General features: G+C 43.3%; 1 long non-coding RNA gene across 2 annotated transcripts in view; it reads right to left on the reverse strand.

The window, feature by feature from the left end:
- LOC141373966 (uncharacterized) overlaps positions 1–27708 on the reverse strand; it is a 264618-nt gene that overhangs the window by 87820 nt on the left and 149090 nt on the right. For both annotated transcript variants that reach the window (XR_012380423.1, XR_012380422.1), the window contains exon 2: positions 8588–8692. This is a non-coding gene — a long non-coding RNA (uncharacterized lncRNA). The remainder of the gene's footprint in view (positions 1–8587; positions 8693–27708) is intronic.

Raw genomic sequence — 27708 nt, forward strand, 5'->3', positions numbered from 1 at the left:
CATTTGTCTGGGGGGGCCTGATTTAGTGAGCCATTCAGGTGGGTTTAAGAGCACAAAAACAGGCTGTAAGTAACGAAGGCAGCCCAGAAATCACCCGGATGTAGGGAGTGACGGGTAACATGAGTGGTAGTAGATTAAAGAGAAGTGCCAGAGTTAAGTCCCTTTAGCACGCAAGAAGAAAAAGAAGGGAGCAAGGGAGTAGAGGGAATGGACCAAAGCTCTGGGACTTGCCACTTTGAAGTAACCCTTCTGTAACCCTGCGACAGTGAAAGGCCAACTAAAGACAACAAGTTGGCGTATGAGGCTCTTATATTTTCCACAAACATCGTGCCACTCGGTGAGAAGGTTCCTTGTTATTGCAAGTATTCCTCAAAAAAGTCTCTCTCTCTCTCTCTCTCTCTCAGAAAAAATCATCAAGAACACTCTAATCATGAGGGGAGGGGTCTGTTGTTGGAAATAATTTATGCTGGCCACCCAGGAAGCAGAATGCAAATTTTGGCTGTTCTGATTGGACAGAGTCTGGCAAGATGCCAACCAATGCCCACGCGACAGGGTTTAACCCTTCCATCCCTGTTTTCATTGTCAGCCTGGGACCAAGACTGGCTCCACCTTCAGACTCAAACTCACTAAGCTTGCAGGAAAGGTTTCACCATTGACGAGCTGGTACTTGAGCTACGGAAATCCTCCCCCTGTTCCCAGTTTTGTTCATGACCTCTCATATTATGGTCAACATCCGGAATGAACAACTAGTAATTGCAGCAATGCCTTGAGGGGTTTTCACCTATTTACATATGAATAGTTCTGACCAGAGCTGGCCACCAGCAACTGTTAATTTAATTTACTATCCCTTGGCAAAAGAATAGTCATTGGTTTTCCAGCACTTTTAACCTTGGCAGACCCTTGGGAAATAAAAATTAGATTGAGAGAAAATTACCAGTGGTGGAGAACAGTATAAAAGTGACAGTAACATATATAAACCTCCGGCAGGAGTGGAATAAAGTGGCATATTATTGTTCGCTGGCTTCCAAAGTTCAATATTTCTTGTGTGATTTACACTTCCGCCATTGTCTCGGCCCCTGGAGTAATTCTGGCCACTCCGGGCAGCCTCTTCCAAGATGCACATCCTTGTTACTGTCAGAGAAGGGACAGATTACCTAGCTAAGTAGGGAGAGATGTTTGGACAAACAGCCATGAGAAAACAGGGCTCAACAAATAAGACTTTAAAGAGATGCCTGGAATGAAGCAGGTGAGTGTCTGGGATGGCTAAGGCTGACATTCCAGCTTTCTCTACAGAATTATGGGATCATGCTCCATGTGGGAGCTCAGCTCTGACTAGAGGTTCTGATTGGCCACTGCTGCTCTCTCGGCCTCCTTGCTCACCATAGTATGCCCCCACTCCATGAAACCCATGTATACACACACACACACACACACACACACACACACACACCCCTATATCACAGTTGTTTCACTTCCCTGAACCTTTCTCATGCAGTATCCTCTGCCTGGACCACCCTTCTTCCCTTTCTCTATTTTGCCTGTCTAGCTCCTAATTGCCTTTTAAAACCCAGCCGAGGCATCACCTCCTCTAGGAAGCTTTCCCTGATTACCTCCAGGCCAGGTGAGGCTTTTTTCAGGATTATCCTTCTGAACTTGCCACTTACATTATTTATGGTCATACCTATATGTCCTTCTATCTCACCTCCAGAATGCACAGTTAGACCACTGAATTTTCTGTTCACAAAGAACAGAAAATTTAAGTCCAGACAGAAATGTCAGGGTTCAAAATGGGAGATGGAGGCAGAGGTTAGGAAACTCCTGACATCTCCAACTGGACAAGTTTCCTAGTACAGGCTTTTCCTTCACTGCACATACCACAATTTTGTCCTTATTTTATTTTATCTGGTTGATTAACACAAACATACACATACACACACACACGTAAGGCTGTAAAGGCAGGGGTCGTGTCTGCCTTTCTTTCCCATATTTTCAGTATCTACCACAGTGCCTAGCACATAATGGTCCCCTATAAACATGTGTATAATTAATTAATTGGCTAATTAATTAACGAGCAGACATGAAACAGATCAGGGAGAGAAAAAGCAGAAATAAGATCATAAATGGGCCTGAATTCCAAGGTTCATGTGTACGTGTCTAAGTGGCACAAGAACAAACAAGCATAGAGATGTATGGAGATGATGAATAGAGATGTATAGAGATGATGAATATTGAGCTCCAATTCCAATGAAATTACATCCAAGCCGGGGAGGGTCTGATTCTGAGACTTATGTTTAAACAAATATTGAAACCACCATGGAATGTCTTTTCCCCGAGGGGACCCAAAGACCATAACTTATTAAGTGTAAACAGACTTAAATGATGAAGCTGCCTAGAATCCACAAACACCCTCATTTTACATGTAATGAGGTGCAGCAGGATTTTATGCACTTACCCACTGGAATGGTAACTTCTCGTGAAGACAGTACTGTATTTGTTTAGGAGACACTTTGATAAACAGTTTGGAGTAGAGCATGAGGCTCCACAAGTCATAACAGAGGACCACCAAAGAGCTTTGGATAAATGGTGATCACAGTGACCCTGGGGTTCTTTTATTTTCCCCAGCACTGTTGTGAGTTGAATTTGCAAGTTTGGGGCAGAGAAGAATTGCTGATAATAGAAAAGAAGAGATCCAGGGCACTGCAGTGGGCGTCAAGAAAGAGAGACACATGGGTGATGAGACTCTAAGAGACTGGGGGATTTCTCACTCTGCTTGCTATGGGCAACATGATATATACACTTACTCCCTATCTCCCCATAACATCTTCAGTAAATTCTGCTTGGCTTCTTAAGGCTCTCACATGAGATTTTCATTTGGGAGGTGAGAAGGAGAACTCAAAGAGTAGTATAAGTTAGTAGCTGACATCTGGATGTTAAAAGGATGGGGAAAATGATTCTTAGCCAAGCTAGTGGACTTGCCAAAGAACCCTCTGCTAGCCATGGACTGAACCATTCGGATCCATCAGCTTCATCTCTCCCTGTCCTATACATTAACGATTTCAACTTGCCTTTTAGCAGGGTACTGCAGGCAAAAGAGAAGGAAGGGTGAGTTCACTCTGGAGAGTTAACGTCAACATTTACTGACACCTAATGCACATCAGATGGTTTATGTGGCTCCTCACTTACGCTTCACATCATGTTATTTCTATTTCACAGAGGAAGAATGAAAAAATTCGGGACTATGGAGGTAAAATGTTACAAGTCAGGCAGCCAGTAAGTAAGTATTACAGCCAGGACTTGAATTCCCACCATGTTACGCCATTTCCTTATAAAAGCTGGATGATGGCTAAGGAAGGGGAAGGGGCAGAGTTGGGAGATGAGGTCACCAATACAGGTAGAACCTTCTGAAAGAAACTGTTGCCATGGAGCACTTAACACTACAGGGAGCCAAATGAGGTGTGCTGGTAAGGCAGATAATCAGAAGCCTGGGAACCGTGGGGCTTATATTTGCCATCATCACCAAAGGGAGTCAGACAGCGTGGTGCTGGAAATGCAGGCATTGGAATCAGGCAAATCCTCATGTGAATCATGGCTCTGATTTATTATCTAAAACGGTTCAACTCTAAATTTCCCTTTAGAAATAATAATGATAAACATAAATTTAACGATTAGTCAAAAGAAGAACAGCCCTTCTGAATTAGGGAACAACTGTCGCCAGAGAATAATAACCCTAAATCTCCTTTGCTGGGCTCATGGCAGCCTCTGGTTCACAGAGCGTGAGAGCACAACCTTGTAATTTCCTTAATTCCTAAAAAATAAACAAATTTCTGCTGTCATTGGGATGAATCTTAATTCTATGGAAGAGACAATGCCGAGAGTGGTGACTGTTTTGTAACCTTGGGCAAATTATTTCACCTCTTTGAGACACGGGTCTGTCATCTGTAAAAGGGGGGTAACCATGCACAGAAGTTTGTTTTTAAGATGCTGTGAGATAAGGCATGTAAAGTGCTCAGCACGGTACCTGGCACGGAGCAAGTGCTCACTGAAAGGGGTGAGGGCAGTGGCAGTGACCATGATGACAACAATGACGGAAACAATGATGCAAAGATGAGACCCCGATGAGACAGTTATGTGTTGATGTTGATGTGGTAGTGGGTGAAGATGATGATGATGATGGTTTAGTGATCATGGTGATGGTGCTCATGGTGACAAAGACAACAGTGCCACAATAAGACCCTGATAAGCAGAGATCATGATGCTAATGTGTTTGTTGATGGTGAGGGTGAACATGATGAAGGAAGAAGAAACAAAAAGGAGAAAAAAAGGAAAACAGAAGAAAGAAGGTATTAAAAGAAGAAAGCCTAGGATCTCTACAATGCAGCAACTACAACTTGTAGGTGACTAGGTCTCACATACCCAAAACTAAGGTGCTCTGTTCCTCCAACCAGAACAGAAGTGCTCTTCCCGATCAGAAGGGCAGGAACAAGCACACCAATGGACATGGCCTCTGGGACCCAACCCACTCCTCCCCCAAGGAGAAGGGAACCTTATCATTTTGATTCTCTGTCTGAAGAGAATAATGCAGCCACGTGCTTTCTGTGATGTGACGCCAAAGCCATGAAGGCTAACAATATACAGGAGTAAACCTCAAGAGCCTGGTTTCCAGGTGGACCGAGACCATGTCTGGCAGGACCTGGCCAAATCACTTTCTTGGTGTCATCATCCATGAAACAGAAGTGAAACCTTTACAAGCATTCTAAGAATATCAAGTGGATGAATAAGATCATACAAGCAAATGTGCTCCGAGTTCTCTCGAGTAGCGACTATGGATATCTCAATTTTTAGATAATTATAAAGTGCAGAATTATTCTAATGACTGAAAGCATGACTTTTAACAAGCTAATTAATCTCTCTGAATCTCTATTAAGTTTATATGGCAGTATCTATCTTATAAGACAGTAACAAGCTTTAAGTGAGGTGATGTAGATAAAGAGTTCAACACTGTGTCTTTCTCGTGGTAGCCTCCAGGAACATTAGCTGATATTATTACTAGTGTGGGAGACAATAAGAAAATAAAACAAATATAAGCAAAATACAGATGTGATGATATGACTCTCTGGCTTAAAACTTTTAGTGGTTTCCCTGAAGTTCTAAGGACAGAGTCCTAATGCTTAATATTGGCTAGCAAACCCCTTCATGACCTAAAGTCCTGCCTAACTCCCTCCACAACTAACACTTCCCAAACTGCTTTTATGCCTTCCAGGCTTCAAACTCTTTGTGTACTCACACACTTCCCTCATGCTGCTGGCCCTCCTAGAACACTCAGCCCCTAGGCTCCAAGGAGCTGCCTCCCTCCGTGGCCCACAGCCCTTTGAATCTCCCATGTTACAGCATGGTTGGGTAGTTGCCTAGTGATTTATCTGTTTCCACAACTACTTGGGATTGAGATGGTAAACTGACTGTTAATCTTTACCACCTATCATAGCACCCAGCACAGAGCAGAGCCCAGTAAATGCTTGCTGAATGAAGGAACCAGTACCGTGATTGATGCTTGCATGGGGCGCAGAGGAGGAGCATGGAAGGGGTCAGAGGAAGCCTGATGGAGGATGATACCTGAGCAGGATCTTGATGGACAGGCAAGATTTATCCAGGAAGATAAAAAGATTAAGAGCATTCCAGAAAGAGAGGAGCGCATGGACAAAGCACGGAAGCATTGGGGAAACTTCCTATAATTCTACAGCACTGAAATACAGGATTCTAGAGTAGGGTATGCAAGATGATGCTGGGTGGTGGGTGCCATCAAAAAACTTGGCCTTACCACAGACCTGTACCCCTGAAACAAATAATACATTATATGTTAATAAAAAAGAAAAAAAATTAAAAAAGAAACTTGGCCTTTATGCTGTAAACACTGGTCAGCCACTGAAGAATGTAAAGCAGGGGACTGATTCGATGAGATTGTGGCATGGGATTGGTACCTGGGACCTACTATCTGATTATTTCCCATTCGTCCCATCCTCCCATCTGGTTCTCCTTTCCTATGTCTTCTTGAATATATTCTTTCCTTTCCCTCAGTTTCCATTTACACTTTTGTTGACCCAAGATGTCAGAGGATCATGAACGAAGCTAGGTCATCCTAACAGCACCAACTGGTATTCAGGGGGATAAAATTCCATTCTGACACCACTGAAAACACTAACGCGCACTTCTTCGCAATATGAGGGCTCTGAAAATGAGGCAGATGGCCCGAAAATGAGTCAGGGATTGCATTTTCATATTAACATAAAGCAACATGTTTGTCACTTGCTTAAAATAATTATTTACCGGAGCGTGCCTGTGGCAACACTAAGCCTTTCCGATGATCAAAGCACTTCTTTTTTAAATTGTAAATACAACTCTTCTCATCTCTCCTCTTTCAGTGCAAAATACACACAATATCCATTGAACAGCATGGCTCATTAAGTTATTCTAAGATGATGGTTATCAAACTCAAAGTCCCAGACTTCTCTGAGGATTAAGGTTAGGGTTGAGGTTTAAGTCTAGACTGGGGTTGAGGGTCAGGGTTTAACATTAGGGTCAAGATGGCCTTTAAGGAAAATATTTTAGAGTGATTACAATCAGAGTCACTTAGAAGGTCCAAAAAACGAGACCCAAGACTCAAGAGGTTAGGTAGAAACCATGATATGAAACTAAGAACGAGAGGGTGGCTGGGAGCTAATAATTGATCAAGCATGGAGACATTTTTGAGAATGAGGATTAATACCCTTCTACCAAACCAGGTGTCAGCAAAAATTTTCTGTGAAGGACCATATAGCAAATATTAACCACTTCGCAGGCTACCTACAGTCTCTTTCGCAGATACTCAGTTCTGTGGCTCTAGGGTAAAAGCATTAATAGGCCATGCATGCATGAATAAGTATGGCTGTGTTTCAATAAAATTCTGTTTAGAAAAATAGGCAGCAAGTAAAATTTGGCCCTTGTACTAGGGTCTTTAAGAGCATGTTTGGTGATAGACTATAAAAGGACAATCTTCTGAGAATTGAACCAGCATAGAGAGATGCAGAATAGAGATACTGGAGAGCAAGATCAAGGTTGCAGCATTATTAGAAATCCTAGATCCAGCCACACTTGAAACTAAATTCCCCTGATATCTTCATTTACAGGTTCACCCTCCTCATCCGTGGTTTCACTTTCCATGTCCAGTTACCCATGGTCAACCACGGACCAAGAGCAGACGATCCTCCTTCTGATGTATCATCAGAAGGTCAACAATAGTCTAAACACTATGTCAAAAGACCTACATCATTGACCTCACTTCATCTCACCATGCAGGCATTTTAACATACCACATCATGACAACAAAAACGGTGGGTATGGGACACTAAGATATTTTGAGAGAGAGACCCATTCATTAAACTTTTATTACAATATAGTGTTATAATTGTTCTATTTTATTATTAATAACTATTGTAGTAATCTCTCACTATATCTAATTTATAAATTAAACTTGATAACAGGTGTGTATGCATAGGAAAAATCACAGTATATGATGGCTCGGTACTATCTGTTGTTTCAGGCTTCTGCTGAGGATCTTAGAATATAGCCCCTGAAGATAAGGAAGACTGCTATATATGAAATAACAAATTCTCTTTTTTGTTTATGCAGTATGAGTTAGGTTTCTATCCATTGTTTCTATCCAGAAAAGTCCTGACTGGCACATAGAACAGGTCTTATCCTAAATCTTCTGACTCCCATTCCAGTGTTCTTTCTTTTCAGGCAGAAATGAATGCACTGGTTGAGGTATCTTTTGTCCCAGCCAAAGGCCAATGTTGCGTCTATTGCCTGGATTTTATTCCAAGAAACCCCTATTTCCTGGAGTATCATTAAAGGAAAGTGTGTGCCTAAGAAATGCTGCCCATGGATGTGGAAAGTTCACAGAACAGCCCTCTCCGGAGGGCCAGATGGATTCCAGACAGCTGTGACTTGATGGAGGCGCTCCATTTGGCAGGGCCAGGGAGAGCCCAGCATGAACAGCATCAATTAGCAACCTCTTTTGAGAGAGGACGATTATAGCACATCACTACAATCAAACTTCATGCAGCCACTACAAATAATGGTTGTAAAGTCTCTGTAGCAACATGCAGACATGTTTGATACGAGTTTAAGAGAGAACAGCAGAATACACCAGAATTCTCATTCATTGCTAAAGAAATTATGAATTGGTACAAACACCCCAGAAGGCAATTTTGCCATATGTATCAAAAACCTTTAAAATCAAAAACCTCCTGACTTTTGATTCAGTCATCACCCTCCTCTCCTCGAAGAATCTACCCCAAGAAAATAGTCAGAAATGCAAGCATGGATTTCTGCATAAGGATGTTCATCATAGCATTATTTATAATGGGGATAAAAAAATAGTGCCCAATGCCAAAGGTAGGAAATTGATGAGATACATGACAGTGTAGAACCACAGGGGGAAACATGATGATTGCCATCAAAATTACAATTAAGAAGAATCTCTAATGCTACAGGAAAATATTTACACTAACACAATAACCAATAAACACAACAAGTTTTCATCTTTACTTACCTGGATATGGTGATGAAGTGTTTGAATTGGCGGCTCAGGGCTCCTCTTATGGGGTTATTTGTGTGGGGATGCTTTTCTGGGGTTAAGGAGTAAGAAGGAGGATTCCTAGAGAGAGAAGAAACCAAGGGCAATCAAAAGGATGTAACAAGGGGCGCCTGGGTGGCTCAGTCAGTTAAGTGTCTGCCTTCAGCTCAGGTGATGATCTCAGGGTCCTGGGATGGAGCCCCACCTCCGGGGGTCCCTGCTCAGTGGGGAGTCTGCTTCTCCCTCTGCCCCTCCCCCCATTTGTACTTTCACACACTCTCTCTCTCTCATAAATAAATAATTCTTAAAAAAAAAAAAAGCTGTAACAATGAAACTGCATCTGGTCCTCACAGGGATATTTTTGAGGTCTCCAATGAAGAGAAGTTCTAGGCAGAATTGAAGGATCATAAACGTCGCTTTTTGGGGAATGCCTTCTTCTTCCCCTCAGATGACATATCATGCCTCTGATAGACGTTCTCAAAGCACTTTATGTTTCTCCTTCAAAGCACATAATAGATGCTGTCAGCATGTATTTAGATGATGTGCCATCCTCACTCACCAGTCCCGTCTGGTTGAATATGGTAGCCGCGGTAAAGAGCACGTGGCTATTTAAAGTTAAGTGTAAATTAATTCAAATAAAACAAAACAAACATCAATTTCACGGTCACACCAGCCATGTTTCAAGTGGCTGGCACAGATAGGAAAGATTTCCATCAGCACAGTCTTACTGGACGGTGTTGTCCTAGCCATGATTCCAGGTCTTGTTCACATGCTATCCCTAGTTCCCAGAGTCTGGCCCATTACAGGCCCTTCATAAACATTTGCTCAGTGAATACAGTAAGGAGAGGTCTTCATTAAAAGTAGGACCTTGGGGCAACTGGGTGGCTCAGTCGGTTGAGTATCTGACTTTTGATTTCAGCTCAGGTCATGATGTCGGGGTCATGGGATCCAGCCCCACAAAGCACTCCATGCTCGGCTCAGAGTTTGCTTGAGATTCTCTCCTTCTCCCTCTGCCCCTCCCCCAACTCATGTGTGTGCACATGTGCATGCTCGCTCTCTCTCTCTCTCAAATAAACGAATAAAATCTATTTTAAAAAAGTAGGACCCAACATAGCAAGAGAAATAAAATCATACCTTCCCCTTAGATTTGTCCCTTTTTCTACCAGAAACTAGTTATCAATACATTTCTTTGGTAAGTAATAAACAGAATAAACAATGATAAAAGAGCTCTGAACTCAAACTCGATGTCCAGGTATATGGCATCAGCCCTGGCAGCAAAGTGGTCTGGATAATGCAAATCAGGTCCAACTGCTCAGGACTAAATCTGAACTGTAAGCAGGGTATCCCTGTTCCTGGGGCCAGGGTGCTGGGGATGACAGAGCCAAGGCCCTGACAGTGGCTGGTCCATCCTCTCTCCATCACTGATAGGTTTTTCCTGACAGCTAAATGAGAAAAAAATTTAAAATCTTAGTCATATACAGAGACATGAGGGTGCTGAGCTCCAGAGCTCTAGAAGACCCATGCTATTCAACCCCTGTAGGCTCCTTGCTGCCACAAGACAAAAAAGAAAGGAAGAAAGAAAGAAAAGAAAAGCCAACAGTTCAAGAACCTCAGTGTGGAGAGGCAAAAAAATTGTACTCTCATACACTTCCTTCCCTGCAGGAGGTGCTCAGATAAATGCTGAACTCTCAGTCTTGGAGGGCTGGTACCTCATAAGTAGCATTCACTCATTCACTCAACAAATGTTTACTGGGCATCTACTGAGTGAAAGGCAATTTTTAGGTACTGGAGATACACCAGTGAACAAAAAAGAAACAGACAAAAATGTCCGCCTTTGTGAAACTTACCTGCCAGGCAGGGTTTCAACTCTGGCTGAATATTAGAATCATCTGGGGAGTTTTGAGAACTCCCATTGCTTAGGACACACACACACACACACACACACACACACACACACACACACAGACTGACTGAAGTGGTCCAAGATAAGAACTAGGAACGGGTAACTTCCCAAGTGGGCCCAGTAGGCAGTCATCTGGGAAAACAGAACCACTGTTCTGAACCAATGGTTCTCAATTCGTGGTCCCAAGACCACCACCGGCAGCAGCATCTCCTGGGCATTTGTTAGAATGCAGGTTCTCAGGTCTCTCCCCAGATGTACACAGTCAAACACTCTGGGAGGGGGCCCAGCAAGCTGTGTTTTAACAATCTCTCCTGATGACCCCGAAGCCCACAACAGTCGGCAACCACCACTCTAAGCAAAATTAACTGGGGCAGTAAGTTTTTAAAGGTAGAAGAATCATGCTTTCCATCTTTTCCCAATCACAAGACGGGAATCACAAGAGCATCCTCCTCAAGTCCGTACGTAACTGCCACACCACTGGATTTTTAGATGCTCCCACCAGCTGCTCAAGGCCCTGCTCTGCTAACTGGGCCTCCTCTCCTCACTCAGTTCCCCAGTCAGCTACTCCTCCCCAACTGCCAACGAGCCTGGCATAGACACCCTCTCGCTGCCATCTCCACGATAAACTGCAGGTGCAATTGCCCCCCCAGCCATCTGATGTCCTTACCTCCCACAGGGCTGCACAGTGCACACACTCTTACACACACAGGCCTGCCTCACTTTGCCACACACATAGACATCCCATTTTACATAACACACATAAGCACATTCCTCCTCTACCACAAATATCACATACACACAAGCACTCACGGTCAAGCATACATTCACATCCTCTTATGTTGTTCTACACACACACACACACACACACACACACACACACACACAGAAATCATATTTTACCAGTAATTCTCAAATTTGTCTGCATATTGGCCTCACTTCCAAGCTTTAAAAAATGCTGATGCCCAGGCCACAACCCACACCAATTAAACCAGCATCTCTGGAGTTGGAACCCAGATATCTGTGTTTTTAAAGCTACCCAAGTGGTTCCAATGCACAAACAAGGTTGAAAAGTCCTGTTCTACGCCATGACTAATAGAAGAAGTAAGAGGATCTCAGCTTCTTTCAGAAAGGAGACAAGATCCATGCTGAAAACTGAAATTGACAGACTTCCAGAGGTCTCATGGGAAGCCTTTGAATCAGTATTATCTGTACCACACATCTGGTATTTCTTTTTCCATTTGCTGTATGCCCATGAGTTGAAGACCACCAGAAACACACTTCGTCAAACAAGGTTGGCTTTACTGGCCCACAGCAATGAGGGGGATGGCCCACGATGGAGAAGATGCCATGAGGCATCTTAGTAAGAGGTTATTATTAGTACTAGCAGGAACTTGTTATAGGATTTGAGATGGTGTGTGATTTGGGAGAGGTTGCAAGGGAGCAAGGCCTTACTCTGGACTGGATGTGTCAGGAAGTGAGGATGATGATAATTCTGATTGGGGGTCCTAATGAATCGTATCTCGTGGTCAAAAGGAATGAAGTAGAGCTGAAGTTATAACTGATAAGGAAGCAGAAGTCACTCCCATAAGCCAGGAAATAAGGATGCCTGTCTTTTTGTGGCTTTGACAGTGGTCTTATTTTGTGCTCACACATGATTACAGAATGGTTTTGGGTTTGTCTTGCTCCATTATATCCACAGGGCGACCTTGTCTGATGTTGGTCATTTGTGCACCTGCCAATGTTCACTGGGACAGCACCAAGGACCAGCTGTGAGTGTGAGGTCAGCGGTTGACTGTCCAGGGCTGTTTTTCTCTTTCTCATCTCTCCTGCATTCTCCATGTTGACTCTATATTGTCTCTTTGCATTTTACATGTGTCTGCTTGTTCCTCTAGGAAATAACCCTCACCTTCTCAGCCTCCTCTATAATACATGGCACATACAATATACATAGCACACATAATACATGATGGATGTGTAGACAAGAGAGCTTTCTCATTCTGAAAAGTATCCTGGTTTAGATTTGAAATCAGAAAATCCAACTTCCAATTCCTACTGTCTACCTGCGAAGTGTACAACCTTGCAAACGGCTCAACTTCCCTGAGCTCTTCTCCGACTGAGGGTGACAGTCCCTGTCTGCCCCACTGGGTTTCTGGTGGGAACAGATTAGACAATTCAGAGCACAAGGGGGTGGCAAAGCAGTAGATTCTCATAAAAAGCACACAGGGTAGGTAACTGGAGTGGACAGATGATTGGTTCGACCAATACCTTGGTCAGGGGTAGCAAAACACAATTGGCTCTGAGAGTCCTCTGAGGACTTAAAAGTGGGGACAGGAAGTTGAATTACCAGGTGCAATGCCAGTCACCTAGGTGACCCTGCAGCTCTTAAAAAAGAAGTTTCAACCGTAAGCAACTAGACATTGAACTTGCTTAAAAGGCCATCCCGCAACATTTTCTGAGTGCTTAGTATGTGTTAGGCATTATGACGCAGAAATGGAAAAGAATACACTTTCTTCCCAAAGATGCTCCCAGTCTATTGGGAGAAAGACACAAATAAAACTGCAATTCAGCATAATAAAAAGAAGAAGGAGAAGCACTTAGAAGGTAGAGTATAGCATACAGCAGGGAGGAGCTAATCCTATCAGGGGCGGGGGAGGAGTGACAAGGAGAGCTTAGGGGAAACCTGCACAAAAAGGGTATCACGTCACCTGGGTTTCTGCAGGATGAGTAGGAGCCTGCGAGGCAGACAGAGGAGGAAGTGTCAAAAAGAAGTGACCAGTAGCAGAGGGGGCAGTGGGTGCAAAGACAGGAGAGTATAAAATACTCCGATGTGTTCTGGGATCATGAAACACATTCATAAATAAGTCATCAAAGGCGTATAAGACTGCCTTGTCAACTATTACATCCCCAGGCCAGAACAAACTGTCTAGGGCATTGTACTTACTTACAAATGGAGGGAGCAATTAATGAACACTATAGCTGTTGCTATCAGAGATTTAAGCCACTGTGACAGAATTCCAACCATCTACAAATGTATATGCATGGTGTAGGCTTGCTTTACAGGCATAGTTACATTATATTTTCACTCTTCTGGTCCCATGTATACAACTCTTTGGAATTATCTGTACGGTGAACTGGTTTCAATGCTCAGAACCAGGTTTTTTGAACAATGAGTTGCACCAATATTGAGATTTCTTATTATTATTCAGTCCTTAGTTAGCTGCTGTCTTCAAATAACTTATTCAGGAAGGGTCTGACCCAAGGGCACAAGATTCCCTCCCCAGGCTCTTCTGAGTTGGCTTCTAGAAAGTCAAGTTTAGTTAGCTATCTGTAAGATAACAGGCCACGAGAGAGCCCCGGGCTCTTCCCAAAGACCTTGCTTTTATAGACTCCGAAGCGAATGCTAGGAGTAGCTGCCAAAAGAGCTTTGGGCTTCACAGACCATGTGAGTGGAATTCCCCTGGGTGATCAAAACTGAAACTGATCTATCTGGCCAAATGTAGTAGGTGGAGAGGCCATCCTTTTAGGATATGCTCCTAAATTAGAGGAGTTGGTACACTTCTACCGGGTCTGTAGCCCCTCTGTGCTGAATATGCTGCACAGCCAACTGGCTAACTAACCACTCCTGTCACCCCGCGTGGCAGCCAGGGCTGGCCAGGCTTGAGACAAATGGGTCCCCACTGTGGCCAAGCATAAAGCAGCGCTCACTAATAAAACGAATGCCTCTTCTCGGTGGCTGAAGGAGTGGTGGAGACACAGATGGCCCTATGCATATGAGTACAGATTTCATGAAATGGGACCGTGAGAAAAAAAAGCTATGCTCTAAAATAACCTATTATTTTATTTTTTAAAGATTTTATTTATTTATTTGACCGAGAGAGAAAGCATGAGCTGGAGGGAGAGGGAGTAGGAGAGAGAATCTGGAGCAGACGCCACACTGAGCATAGAGCCCAATGTGGGGCTCGATCCCACGACCACATGATCATGACCTGAGCTGAAACCAAGAGTCTGCCGCTTAACAGACTGAGCCACCCAGTGCCCCAAAATGACGTATTATTTTATACCCAAATTGACATTGGCATATGAACTAAATAAATTAAATGTAAGTAGACATTTGACTTGTTTATCTCCATCTGTAGAAACTGGTATTTTTAAGTTGGCAAAAAAAAAAAAAGGTATTTAACCATCTCATTTAAGAAAATGAAAGTCACAGTAAATTCACAGATACAGATATATTTAATACTAAGCACTGTGAAAGAGGACCTGGGTAAGACCTGGGAGGATCAGGAAGGAGATGAGTGGCTTTAAGCCCCTGGAGCCATCCCCATATGCCACCTACACAGAGGACTCGACATCCTTGGAGAGGTTCACATTCCGGGTCTCAGCTTCTCCCCATGACCTCTCCTCTACCTCTTTCCATAAAAACTTCAGTTTCCAAGACTCTGTCCTTAATTATTTTTCTTTTTTACTTTTTACATCAATATCATGGAGGTATAATTTATGTAAAAAAAATGTATCCATTTTAAGGGTACAGCCTGATGAGTTTAGACAAGTGTATATGGTTGTATAACCCCCCATCTCAATCAAATATGAAACCCTAAAGATCCTCATGTCCCTTCATGGTCAGTCCTTTCTGTCACCATAAAGCCGTCTCCCTGTTCTAGGATTTAATATGAATGGAATCAAACAGTATGTGCTCCTCCGTGTCTAGCTTCTCTCCCTCAGAATGAGTTTTCTGGGATTCATCCATGTTGTTGCACATACTGTCAGTTTATTCTTTTTCGTGACTGAGGAGAATGCCATTATCTGAATCCCCTTCTATTCATTTATCCATTCATATGGTGAAAGGCATTTGGGGTTTTCCCGTTTTTGAATATTACACCTAAAATGTCTATAAACATCCAACATCATGTGCTGTCTTTGTCCAATGTTGGAACACAGTTATTTCACCTGTCATATTGGGTTCTCTGACTGCCTACAGTGGCTTCATTACGGGCAGGAGCACAACAGAATCATCCCTTAATTCCCATCAACAAATTTGCCTTCCTGCCCCAGATCTGCTGGCTTTGTCGTCCTCAGGAATGTGCTATTTGACTCAAGCCTAAGGCACCCCTGCCTGCTGACAAAATATATTCCCATCAACCATACTCCTGCCCTGAAAAGGGTAAACAGGTATTTATGAATCAGGTGTAGGTGATCAGGTTAACTTACCCAGTGGCCAGTCATGTCGATGGTACCCACCCCCAACATGATGCATGAGAAGGGCACTTCCCTCTGTCTATCCTTCCCCAAAGCCTATTACACCAGTCTAACCAGGAGAAGCCCAAATTGAGGGACAATCTACAGAACGCCTGACCAGTACTCTTCAAAACTGTCAAGAAAAACAAAGAAAGACCAAGAAACTGTCACTGGACCAGAGGAGACTCAGGAGACGTGGCGATGAAATGTATTGTGATCTCCTGGAATAAAAAAAGGATATGAATAGAAAACCTGGCAAGATCTGAATAAAGTCTGGAGTTTGGCTAATAGTGATGCCCCCTGTTGGGTTCTGGGTTTTGACCAAAGTACCATGATAATATAAGGTTTTAACAATACAAGAACCTGGGTACGGTGTCTAATGATCTATGCCATCTTTGCAAATTTTCAGCAAATATAAAATTACTTCTCCCTCCCCCTGCAAGTTTTTTAAAATGTCAGGCTTTAACATCCTGAGCACATAAGGGCCAATCAGGTAATAAGGCTGTGACATGGCCATCCCAGCTAACTCTGCTGTGCCTCCCACTGCACCTGCCCTTCCTGGGAGAGGCAGGTTAACCCCTGTCTGTCTGCACAACTTCTTCCACCCCATTTCCCCTTTGGGTAGATCTGCCTGGGATTTACGATTATTAAACTGCTGTGTCATTGGTACAGCCCAAAATCCTTATTGTGGCTTTTCTGCACAGACTGGCCAATAAACCGCCCCAACCAAGGACAGAGAGGAAGGTCTAAGCCTGGAAGAGATATGTTGTAATGCACATCAAAGCCCAACTATCTCCAGGAAGATGATAAAGCTGGAGGGGGACACGTACCACCCAAAGCTCCTCCGCGGGCAGCAATACACCAATGCCCTGCCTTTTCCATCACTTTCCTTTGTCCTCTGGAAAGCAAAGCACCCCAGTGTAGGCAAGGCAGCCGTTTTACAAACGCTGCGCCGAGCTCCAGTTTTATTTCCCAGGGTTAACGATCTAAATAAATCTGCCCTGCCTTACCTCTGCTAAGCTGCTTAAGAAACGATGCTTTATAGTCAACATAGGTCAGATTGGTACTTTCTCCCTTTGAAAGTTGCTGTCAGAAGTTCTCACTCTATGTAATGAAGCAATATTAGTTTAACTACATGTTGTTAATTAAAAGCAGAGTCTTATGCAAGCTTTTTCTTCCTGTGGGGGAGGGGGGAATATTGTACTTGCAAAGCCCCCAAGTCCTAGAATTTATAGGCCTCCTTTAATGGATATGGTAAAATATCTTTTAAGGGTGTCCTTCCTTTAGGGATCTCATTCTCCTTCCAAGCAAGATCTGACGATAGATAACTTTCTATAGCCTAGGCCATAGAGCTTTCATGTGCGGGAGAAAACCTTTCATCCTGGGTTGGTCACTGTTTCTTCATCCCAAACCATTTTCTTGGTAAATCAACATGAATTGTGTGCCCAAGAAGACAAAAGCCACATCTCCTGGTGGTCCTAGCCAAAGACCTAGAGAAGTGTCTTCATTTGGGTTCCTCCAGAAGCAAACCCTAAAATTAAGGATTCAAATGCAAATGATTTATTAGGAGGTGATCCAAGGACACATGAGTAGGGTGAAGAGAAGTGAGACAGGGAAGGGAGGGAAACCAGTATGAAGGGTATGTTACCAGGCAAATTACCACCGTGGGAAACTGGGGCTTAGCCATACTGGCACTCTCTGGGACCAGTGTGGAATATGCACTGTTGAGTCATCCAAAAGGGCTGAAAAATTGTTCCCCAACTTTCAATCATCATAGGTTGGTGCCTACTCCTGAGAGGTGATAACTTCCCACTCTCTCCAGTTTCCCATGAGCATGGGCAAAATAGGCTCCAGGGACCCCAAAGACCCTTCAAGAAAGAGACACGGGCGCCAGCAGTTGGAAGTTAGGCCAACTCCCACGGAAATGGTGAGAGCAGAAGGGATGTGGGTGGGCCACCAGTATCACCTGCAAAAACAGTGAGTCAAAGCAGAGATGAGGTTGAGCCTAGCCTTCCAGCCCTCTAGCCATGTTGGGTAAATCCCACTTCTGCAGTCGGCAGCAAGACAAGAGTCTGCCACATTTTAAATAGGGCAGGTGGGTAGTCCAGCTCCAGAAATTGCTAGGTGGAGCGCAGTGCGCAGCGCTGTGGCTTCTCTTTGTCTCTCTGTGTGGTCCTAGGAAATGGCACAGTAGAAAGATAACTGAGTCAAGGGGTCTGATTCTGCCAGTAATGGTGACCTTGGGAAAGCCACTTAACCTCTCTGAAACTCAGTTTCCTCCCTCTGTGAAGTGGGGATAATAAGAAGTATCCCATTAATACCTGAATGAAAGCTAATATTACCTCAAGTCTATTACTGAGAAAACTGGAGCATCCAGTGTTACTGAATCAGATGAGATAATATATTCAAAAGGTAAATAGCAGCCTACGAAGTAAGGTAGTGTTAATAAGAACTTCATAAGAAAAGCCTTTTCAAGAGTCTTTTGGAGGATGGTTGCCAAAAACACAACCATCCCAAGGCTGTCCTTGAATTATGAAGGATACTGTAATCAATGTGTAAGAATGGACCCTAGCTGCAAAGGACTAAAAGAAACATGAAAACCAAACAAAACCCATTTTTCTTGTTTGGATCCTGTTTGTTTGTTTGTTTTAAGATTTATTTATTTATTTGAGGGGTAGGGCAAAGGGAGAGGGGGAGGGAGAATCTCAAGCGGACTCCCCACTGAGCATGGATCCCTGACACGGGACTCAATTCCAGGACCTTGAGATCATGACCTGAGCTGAAATCAAGAGTTGGATGCTTAACAGACAGAGCCAGCAAGGCACCCCTCAATCCTGGTTTTAAAAAAATAGTTATAAAATACAATTTGAGAAAATTGCAGGAATTTAAACATGGACCAACTTAATAGATGATATTAAAGAATTGTTAATTTTGTTAGGTGTGATAATGGTATTGTGGTTACATAGGAAAGTGATCTTATTCTTTGAAAACGCAGGGTCGCATATTTCAGGGCAAAGTGTTATGTGTCTGTACGTACTCTAAAATGACTAAGTATAATATGGCAAAATGCTAACAAATGCTAGGGGATAGCTATATGGGTCTCTATTATACTGTCTTTTCTACTTTTCTGTATGTTTGAAAAGTTTCATAATAAAACCTTCCCAATGTTTTTAAGCAGTTTTTTTTTTAAGATTTTATTTATTTATTTGACAGAGAGAGAGACAACGAGAGAGGGAACACAAGCAGGGGGAGTCGGAGAGGGAGAATCAGGCTTCCCGCCGAGCAGGGAGCCCAATGCAGGGCTCGATCCCAGGACCCTGGGATCACGACCTGAGCGGAAGGCAGACGCTTAACGACTGAGCCACCCAAGAACCCCTAGCAGTTTTTAAATAAACATTTCAAGCATCAGAAAACTAGATAGCATACTTGGGATTTATCTATGCTATTATATACCAAACCCTCGTTCATTTATTTAGTTGAAATTTTCACTGAGATCATTGTAGATTCACAAGCAGGTATAAGAAATAACCAGAGGGGCGCCTGGGTGGCTCAGTTGGTTAAGCGACTGCCTTCGGCTCAGGTCATGATCCTGGAGTCCCGGGATCGAGTCCCGCATCGGGCTCCCTGCTCAGCAGGGAGTCTGCTTCTCCCTCTGACCCTCTCCCCTCTCCTGCTCTCTATCTCTCATTCTCTCTCTCAAATAAATAAATAAAATCTTTAAAAAAAAAGAAATAACCAGAGAGCCCCCACGTACACTATGCCCAGATTTCCCCAATGGTAACATTTTGCAAAACTATAGTCTAATATCATAACGAGGTATTAATAGCGATGACATCTATTGATCTTATTCAGATCGCCCCATTTATCTACTTGTGTATTTAGTTGTATGCAAATTTATCACGTACATAGGTGCATGTACCATCATCATATCAAGATACAGAACACATCCATCACCCCAAGGATCCCTCATGTTGGTCTTTTATAACTACAGTCACCTCACCCCCCACCCACACCCCTCTCTGTCTCTAAGCCTTGGTTCCTCCCATTCTAAACTTCTCTCATTTAGGAAATGTTATATAAATGGAGTCATATGGTATGTAACCTAAAAAGTCAACAGTCAGTGAGAGGACTGAACTAAGAACCAGAAGATCTAGGTTTGAGCCCAAGTTCTGCCACTGGGTAAATATATTTCTTAGGTATATACCAATTTATCTTGGCCTCTGTTTCTTCAACTGTAAAACCAAGTGGTCACTTGCCTTCAAGGGTACAAGGTTTGGACCAGGAGGCAAAAGCGTGTCCCTGGCAAGAAGCCCAATATGAACTGTGGCCCCTGGAGTTATGCAGGGCACTCTCTGTACCCTGCTTCCAAGATGCCCTATTTCCTCCTTTTAAATGAATATGTTGACATTTGGGTGTTTTCTCCATTTCTGGAAGCCTACTTGAATCAAGCTCTTGCCTCAATACCTGAGAGAACATTCCACTCTCCTGTGCTGATGTAGAAAGCTTCTAAGCCTGGGAGGTCCCGGATGGTGCATGATAAATCCATCCCCCAAATAAAGACCACCTTGTGAGGCCCCTTCTCAGACAGTTAAAACTCTCCTGGTGACACCTGACTTTACTGCCAACTTATCCTACACTTGAGCAGATGGTCTGACCTTTTCAGGGTCTGCATTTCACCTAAGAAAAGAGGATATACAACAACTGGAATTCCACACCAGCAGGATAGGTACAGATGGCTGCAGGGCAGGGTGCTTTGCACTCTTAGCGTTTAAATACGTGCGTGACACACTGCACCTCTCTTCAGCCAAAGTGTGACTCCAACGTCATCTAATTTATGTTCAATTATTTATTCTGTGGTAATGACTTCTCCAATTACTAATAGATAATTGCATAAAAGGAAATGAAACCCAACACACCGGGCTAATGTGAGATCATTTTATGGGCAAATTCCTGGCTTGGAAACACTTGCTGAAATGGGGCACAGGTGATTTAGCATAGTAAAATTAGGGAGACAGGGCCCCCTTTAATTAGCCCTTAACTTATTTAATGATGCATCATGGATCCTGAAAGCTGTTATTGTTTAAGGGTTTAATGTGCCATACAAGTCAGGGAAAGGAGTCTGGGAAGGGAAAAGGCAAAATGCAGACTTCTGACCCAAGTTCCCCGTGTGCCCTGCTCAGCACCACCTGCAGTCCCGGGAGTGGTTAACTTAACTTTCTTGCTCCCTTCCATGCATCAGATGTTAGTGGAAAGATCCTCTGAGTAACTTCATGCCGCCATTAGCCTCAAAAGTCTACTTTAAAACCTTGCCACTACATGGATTTCTACTTCCTGCCTCAACACATTCATAACCAACCAAAAGGAACTCACTTTTCCCTCTGAAGTCATCCTTCATCTGGGGTAAACATCAGAGTCCAGAAGAGATGAGCAAGAAATGTATTTTTCTAAAACGGAACTTTTTATTTCCAGAGTTCATTTCACAGGGAACGACTCAGGAACTTGCAGGTTCTCCTTCCCCTGGGCTTACCAGGTTACCTCTAGGCATGCATGGCTTCACCCCTCCACGGAGTGCCAACCTGTTTCTCACCCTAGTTTTCTGGGTGAGTACTCAAGGATAAAGTGCAGGCACGCCCTCTAGGTGAGCAGTACCTGGACGCTGGCTTTCGCTGTTTCCTCCTTGAGGCTGGCTGTGTTGCTGGTGGTACCCCACTCCATATATCTTTCTAAGTTCAGGTTCTCCTTGCATTCCTCTTCTCTTTCAAGTTAGGCACCTTTGGGTGGCCTTTTCCACATGAACTGAAATACTGGGGATCAAACACCACAGAGTTTGAAACATGGAAGGAGAACTCAGAAAGAATTTGGCACTACTCCCTGTCCTTCACAGTATCGTTAGGAGTGGAGGTCAAGTATGACCATGAAAGAAGAGCACAAGAGAATTTTCCCAGGTACAGAACCAATGCAACTCTGATTTCATACAATTATGTATACAGTACATCACATAGATGACATACGTGTGTGTATGTCCCCCTCCCATCTTGACCTGCTTTGTAAATATATTATATATACTCTTCTCCCAAGAGCTTAGCATAGTGTCTGGCATGCAGGGGGCACACAAGAAATATTTCTTGAATGAAAATGAATGAGCAATTTGCATAGAGGAAGCACCATGAAAGAAAACAGGTGAGATGCCAGGGACACAGGGCAGACAGCTTGAACGTCCAGCCTCCAGGGCTCTGTCTGCTTACTCGTGCCATGCCCCTGCCAGGTGGGGTCCTGGCTAATTATCTGTGCTCATAAAAAGCTGGTGCTGAGGGAAGCTGTGGTTTTTCCACCCTTCAGCTGGGAGCCTTTCAAATCACCGATACTGGTTTTTACTCGGACCCGTCCCTTGAGCTCCAGGCACAAACATGACCTGCAGCCTTGACAGCCCGATTTCAGTGTTTTCCAGGCTCCTCAAACCTCCCCCCCCCCCGCCCCGTGGCCAAAACGGAACCGATGAGTGCCTGTCCCCCAGATAAAACCTCAAGCAAAAGCCAAGTGTCTCTTTCCCATTTCAGTAAATGGCACCACCCTTCCTGCAGCTCCTTCAGCCAAAACCTAAAACGTCACCCCTGATCCCTTCCATTCCCTCATCCTCTCATTGCCAATCCCTCCACTCCATCAACTGCATCATCCTCTCCCCGCCCACCCTTTATCCCTCCCCTCCTGGTTGCCCCCCTCGCCTGGAAAACTCCCAGCTTCCACACCTGCTGCAGGCCATTCTCTGCAGAAGGAACTGGCCTTTTAAATGAAAATCACAACATGCCAACAAAACCTACAGGGCTTCCCTTCATGCTCAGAATCCCCTCCAGTGTCAGGCCCTCTGTGATCTGACCCCTGCCCTCTCTCCCATCTAATCTCTCTGCACTGACCCTCTCTCATACTCCAGCCACTTCCACCTTTGAACTGTGCATCAAATATGTCAAGCTCATTCTTCTGGGTCCCAATCCTCACTGGTGCTTGGCCTGCACTACTCTTCCCCTGGACTGTGGAGGGCTGCCTCTTTCCCCGCAGGTCTCACTTTAGATGTGAACTCCTCGGTTAAGACTTCTTTGTAACCCTCCACCCTGAAAGAGCCTCTTTGAAACTGAAGAGTGTTGATTATTTTCATCACAGAACCAGATATTTTCATTTATAAAAATAAGTCACCCATTGTCCTCCTTTGAGATGTGGGGTTCTTTGCTATGTTATTCTCCGTGACAGCTTCATGCCAAAAACAGTGCACGTAGTAGGTATGCAGCAAATGTTTGATGACCGAATTGATTGGAAAGAAATGCAGGCAATGCACGCATATAAAAAAAAAAAAAAGTAGTTGGGATACCCTCAGAGAAATTCTCAAAGACTGGATAAGCTGGCTGGCAAATTCCAGAGGACCCATTTAAAGGAACAATTGCTAAGGCACAGAAGATTTCAGTGAAAAACTATAGCCCAGGGGTAAGAATGCCCTTCTCTTTGTATGCTGTAACTTCAACACTCCACACTTAGGAGCTTCTTCCTTCAGCTAGTAGGACACTTTCTCTGAGGGTAAAGAGCAGGGCATGTATTCAGGAAATGAATTAGTATGTTTATTGGGCCACATCCCCAAAGACAGACCACTTGTCTCATCAAAGTTACAACTGTCTCCAAAGCATGGAAAAGGCTCTCCAATCGGCAATTTACATGGGCAAACTTAACATATTGGATGATGTTGATTTATGGTGACAATTAAGAACGTATTACGAAAGTCTATTTCACCATTAACATCCCTGGGGACAGGAGAAGTTTTAAATCTTCCGGCTGCTTCTTCCCTAAAGGCTTGGATCTTGGCTAAGGATTTAAAGATTATAAATTTAACAAAGGATGAAAACTGCAAGAGGAGAGTCTTGAACAGCAAATAATGAGTTTAACCAGCGTCTCAAGTTCTCAGCAAGATTTATAATGCTTCCCTGCCTAAGGCCAAGGAATCTTTTATTTTGAAGTTTATAGCACTATCGCTTGCTGTTTTAGATCCAGATGTGAGAGTCTGACCCTGGGACAGGACTCTTTATGGAAGTCAGTGGTCAGTGCTTCAGCAGAACTTTCCTTCTGAAGACCTTTCTGGAAAACAGTATAGTGACCAGGAGGCAAGAGTTGTCACTTCCAAAGACCTAAAGAGGCACCTCTGGCTTGAACAAGTGGCTCGATGTACAGACCACTGTACTGCACACTCATCTGACAAGAAAGTCCAGGGGCTAGTATTCCAACACTTGGGGTTGTAAGAACTCTGGGGCTATTGAGCTTTATTGGGATGGATAAGAGCTGACCTCCCAAAACACCAATAGTAAGTCCTTCTCTTTGCCTTTGGTTATTTTCCTCTGAAAATGCAACCATCATGAGGGCCTTATGAAGAGCAAGGGAGGTCAGATTCCTGAAGAACATTCATTTCTTCTGAGACATTTATCCTCCACTGGACCATATTTCTATACAATCCTGCTCAGTTTTCACTTGAAATATGTATCTTACAGGATATTTGGCACTCCACTAGGTGCTAGAATATTTTTAAAGACTAAAAAACTTGAGAACCTGAGTAATGAATATCCAATAGAAGAATATCAGGTACCACGAAGGGTAGTGGGGGAAAGCATCTTAACTGTTTATAGACAATATTACCTATCCCCTCCCCCACTCTCTCCCAAAAAAAAGTCATATAAAGGTTGGCTTGCATGACCATATATTGGATACTAGAACCTAGCACATTCTCTGAGTCCAAACTCTCAATGTTGTCTGGTCATAAGCCTTTCAAAGCATGACATTTTACCAAAAGTGAGAATCATCCACCAAGTGCAATGTGTATTATGTACATGTACACACACACATACACACACACACAAATATACGCACAAATAAGCCTACGAAATGCAGTGTTCTGCTTGGCAGGGACTGGCAGAAGATGGTGGATATAGAGTTTACCCATTCTGGTCACCAGAAGCTTAACTACAATAATCAATAAGTATCGGAGCGCCTAGGAGGCTCAAGTCAGTTAAGCGGCTGCTTTCTGCTCAGGTCATGATCCCAGGGTCCTAGGATCAAGCCCCAAGTTGGGCTCCCTGCTAGTGGGGAGTCTGCTTCTCCCTCTGCCCCCCTTTACCCCTGCTCATGCTCACTCACACTCTCTCAAATGAATAAAATCTTAAAAAAGTAAAATAAAAATAATAAGTATCTAGAAATACCAGGTAGCCATCTTTCATGACAAAAATATTTCTCTTACAGAATAAATTTTCATAACATGAACTGGACATGATATGGCATAATAGGATGATGATCATAACTAACATTTATTGGGAATTTACTTTGCGCTCAAGAATTTTACATACATTGTGAGTGATTCTTCATCACTATGCTGAGTTAGGTAATGTTTTATCTCCATTTTACAGAGGAGAGAACAAAAGATTTAAGTGACATTCCAAGGCGAAACAGCAGAGAAATAAGCTGGGATTTGAATCCATGTGGCCTGACTTCAGAAACAAATTTTTCTGAAAAGGCTAGACAATAAATGTTTTAGGCTTTGTGGGCGATACAACCTTTGGTGTAACTACTCAAGTCCACCATTCAACAGTCATTGGACAACAGGCGGCTGGTGCAAATGAGCGTGGCTATGTACCAATAAAACTTTATTTATGGGCACTGAAATTTGAACTTCCTAGAATTTTCACGTATCATAAAATATTATTATTTGGTTTTTCCAACCACTTAAAAATGTAAGAACTATTGTTGTGGTTGATACAAAAATGGGTGATGGGCTTGATTTGGTCGGTAGGCTATAGTTTGCTGACCCTTACTATATACCACTTTCTAGTCATGATATCTTGGGCAGGTTTCTCAATGCCTCAGCATCTTATTCTTCATCACTAGGCTATGATACCTTGATTGACAGTGTACAGTAAGTCATTTGCTCACTCACACGTTCATATTTTCATGTAACAGGTATTTACGGGACCATGCACTGGGCTAGAAGTTGAAGATGCTAGATTCAGTCCCATCCCTCAGTGAGCTTATATTTCAGTGGGAGTAAGAGACAGATAAACAAGTGTTCTATGTGGTAAGTGTCTGATGACAAAGTATAGAGTGCTATGGGACAACTAAATCTGGAATAAGGAGCTCAGAATGTCTCAAAGGCATCACAAGAAAAATAGAGAGACTTCTGGGACATAGGTAGTTCCATACCATGAGGGGGCTCCAATGCATATGGTCACTCATCCTACTCTGGTTTGGCCCTCTTGGGAAACTGATGGATTATCTGAATCACGGAACCTAGGTCATTGCTCTAATTCCTTGACAAAAAATGTATTCGTTTTGTGTGACTGTGTAACACATTACCATACACTTAACAGCTTAGAACAACACACATTTATTATCTCACAGTTTCCATGGGTCAGGAGTCTGAACATGGCTTAGCTGGCTCCTCTGCTCAGGGACCCACTAGGCTGTGATCAAGGTATCAGCTGGGCCACGTTCTCATTTAGAGGTTTGACTGGAGAAGAATCAGCTTCTGAGTTCATTCACACTGTTGGCAGGATTCATTTTCTTGTGGCTCTGGAAGTCGGGGTGGCTTGCCTCTTCAAGGCTAGCAGGAGTGAGAATGATTCCTTTGTACTTATATAAATATAAGTACATATAAACAAATAAGGGAGTGACATCCCATCACTCTTGCCATATGACATAGCTTAATCAAGGAGTCCATCACCTTTGCCATATTCTGTTGACATAAGCAAGTTGCAAGTCCTCCCATACTAAAGGGGAAAGGATCTTCCAGGGCACTATACCAGGAGGCAGAGGTCATGGGGGTCATCTTAGGATGCTGCTGCTGCAAGGCCTCTGGCACACAGGACTGATAGTGTACACGGCTCATGGGGTCTATGTGCTAAAAGAGCTTAGAACACTGGCACAGAAGGGGCTCGTTATCATTACCCTTACCATTTGCCACTGTCACTATCAAGAAGGTCCCATCCATAATTCATTCCACTCAGAGTGTCATTTCTCTCTCCAAGGTGGTTTGGGAGATTGCTATGCAGAAAGCAACTTCTCTTCTTTCTCTCCAGGGACTGCCATGCATCACACTGAGTCCCTTTGATGTCTTGGCATCTTTGAGCTCACCTAAAGGCTCCGTGCCATATCACTGTCTAGGTAGAAATGCTTCTGTCGGAGATGGGTTATGTCAACTTGTGACCATAGCCTGAGCTCCCAAATTCCAAATGCTAATTTGCTTTGTTTCAACAAATTCCTCTCATAATCTTTTATTGCATGCCTCCTTGCACATCAGGTGTTAGGCTTTCTCCTTCTTGGTAGGTTTGTTCCAACTCATATCCCCAGAATCTTCTGCCATTTTGACTGTTTTAATTTGTATTCAGTGTTACTTTTACCCCCATTCTATTTAAGATTGAGTCCATTTTTTACAAGCAGCATCTAAGGTTTGAAATGTCAGAGAAATAGTGCACCTCATTGAGCCTCTCTCATATAGTGTTAGGAGTGCATTTGACTAAGCTTTTTCCTCTCTCCCTTTTTATTTCCCACTACCTTTTCCTGCCATTGATAGTCAAAATTGCTCTGTGCCCTCCCTCTCTTAGAATCAACTCTCAAAAAAGTGGGGTGCACCTTGGTGGCTCAGTCAGTTAAGCATCTAACTCTTGATTTCAGCTCAGGTCATGATCTTGGGGTCATGGGATCGAGCCCCATCTCTCAGCTCCATGCTCAGTGCAGAGTCTGCTTCTGATTTCCCAGGAATATTTTCTGATTCAGGTGATTGTTACTATATCATTAGTAATAGCAATATTAATATTAATGATATTAATAAAAACTGACACTGCTAGAGCTCTAATTACATTCCAGGATCATCTGTTCTAAGATATATATATATATCTATATATATATATATAGATATATATATATATATATACACATTATA

The sequence above is a fragment of the Callorhinus ursinus genome, unplaced genomic scaffold, assembly GCF_003265705.2.
Source record: "Callorhinus ursinus isolate GAN/ISIS: 27379988/994484 unplaced genomic scaffold, GSC_fseal_2.0 scaffold13, whole genome shotgun sequence".
Classification (NCBI taxonomy): Eukaryota; Metazoa; Chordata; class Mammalia; order Carnivora; family Otariidae; genus Callorhinus; species Callorhinus ursinus.